The sequence below is a fragment of the Montipora foliosa genome, chromosome 3, assembly GCF_036669935.1.
Source record: "Montipora foliosa isolate CH-2021 chromosome 3, ASM3666993v2, whole genome shotgun sequence".
Classification (NCBI taxonomy): domain Eukaryota; kingdom Metazoa; phylum Cnidaria; class Anthozoa; order Scleractinia; family Acroporidae; genus Montipora; species Montipora foliosa.
The window spans coordinates 20,280,707-20,282,674 of record NC_090871.1 but is presented as its reverse complement, the minus strand read 5'-3'; positions in this window follow the sequence as shown (position 1 = coordinate 20,282,674).

Below are 1,968 nucleotides of genomic sequence, written 5' to 3'. Positions count from 1 at the left end.
AGAATTTGCGTTGATAGGTATTGCATGCCCCTTTGATAAAAGGGTGAAAGAGAAAGAACAGGAAAAACTTGAAAAATACAATTATTTGCGATATAAAATTGGCCGAATTTTAGAGTGTAAAAGGGGCATTGGGCACTGAAGGTAAAGAGTTTTTGAAGTATTGAGAACAACTACAGTGTGCGGTGAATTTCTCAACTCTGCAGAAAGCCTGTTTGCTAGGAACGTCCAAAATCCTGACATTACCAGAAATCGGCGACATTTTGCGCCCGCGAAGTATTTGGCACGCGGTTTCAAATTATCAAGATGGCGGCATAAAGAAAGCAGTACATAGAAAAAACAAGGACTGAAATAACACACTATCAAAGGATCTGAATCAATTTAATTTCTTTTTTGAGGTTGTCAATACAAGGGAGAATGAAAAAGGGGAAACTAGAGTCTGGGCTCCTGTTCAAATGACGATTTTAGAGAGAAGAAACAACTTCGTTTCATGCGTGTGACTTGGCAGAGTAAAAATAATTTCAAAAATCAGGGCCCACAGTACACTTAGCCAGCGATATTCTGTATAATAATAATCATATATGAAGTACCCACCTGTAAAGATGGCGATCAAAACAAACTGGAGACAGAAACCCTACTTTTCACTAGGAATAATAAGCGCAGTGGTGCGTTTTGGACCGCTTTATCGCAGAAATGGATTTATTTTTACCTCTTTTATCGCAATTTGGGCGGCAATTTGGGGAATGGATAAGGCTGATTTTTATCACGTTTTAAGGTTTGAACATCGATCGACGATTAGAGAGGTCGGCACCAAGGATTCACATCAACGAAATGTTCTAAAATGTGGAGGGAAGGTAGGCACCTCTGAGCTTTTTTGAAAGAATTAGAGAGCTCAAGGAACTGTAACAGCCGTTCGTAAAATGTGTTGTTGGCGGCACGTTGGCGAACTTTCGAGAGACCAAAACTACCGTAAATAATGATATGGTACGTACACTTTACATTTAGAGGTCGGCAAATGTCGTGTATGCCACTTTAAATCTGAAATTTCCACTTCTTCATTTTTCTCCATACATTTCTCTATAACGATCGGCGGCCATTCTGGGAGAGCGGAAGGTCTGGGTCGAGTCTGGGCGTCCGCCATTTTGTCTTAAATTTCTGGTAATGGCAAGGTACTGGATACCTGAGGTCACGGGACGTGACTTGCTGTCAGAGTGTAAGATACCGGTGTAATATATCGATAAATTGTTGATGATGATAATGATAATGATAATAATAATAATAATAATAATAATAATAATAATAATAATAATAATACATTTTACTGTTTCCTTACTTTTCTAGCACAGATTCATTTTGTACGTTGGCGAAGATGAAATTTACTGTTCGTCAGGCACTATTCCGTGAGAGAACTCGCAGCAATTCATTTGGTATTGGCACATCTCTTATCCAAGATTACCGTATTGAATCTCAATCGTGTAGAAAAACACTATAAATTAACGGGCTACGCAATAATTTCCAGGAAGGGGAAGTTCTAAACTGAAATTGAAAAAAAAGGCAGATTGTGACCGAATACACCATAAAGGGGGCTAATCAGTATAAAAAGATTAAACACAGAGAAAACCTATACGGAAAGGAATTTTGTGTAGAGCAGACAGCTGATTATGTCACATCTTAGATTCAGTTCACTCTCATCAGTCCTATCCAGTTGCTACATTTTCGTCTTGCCAGGTTGCATAACAACTCCTGAATCGCTACGTCTACGAAAGCGCTTGTGCATGAATAGTATATCCCAAGCTAACTTTATCAGATATGGAACTGTCAATAGAACTGTATCCAAATCAACGTTCTCTATAGGGTCAGTGTTCACCATCATGAAAGTATTTTAACCTCTTTCTTTCTTTCTTTTTACTCTTTGAGATTGAGGATTATGACAGTTATGAAGACTCATGCCTTAGCAATAACGAAAGGAAA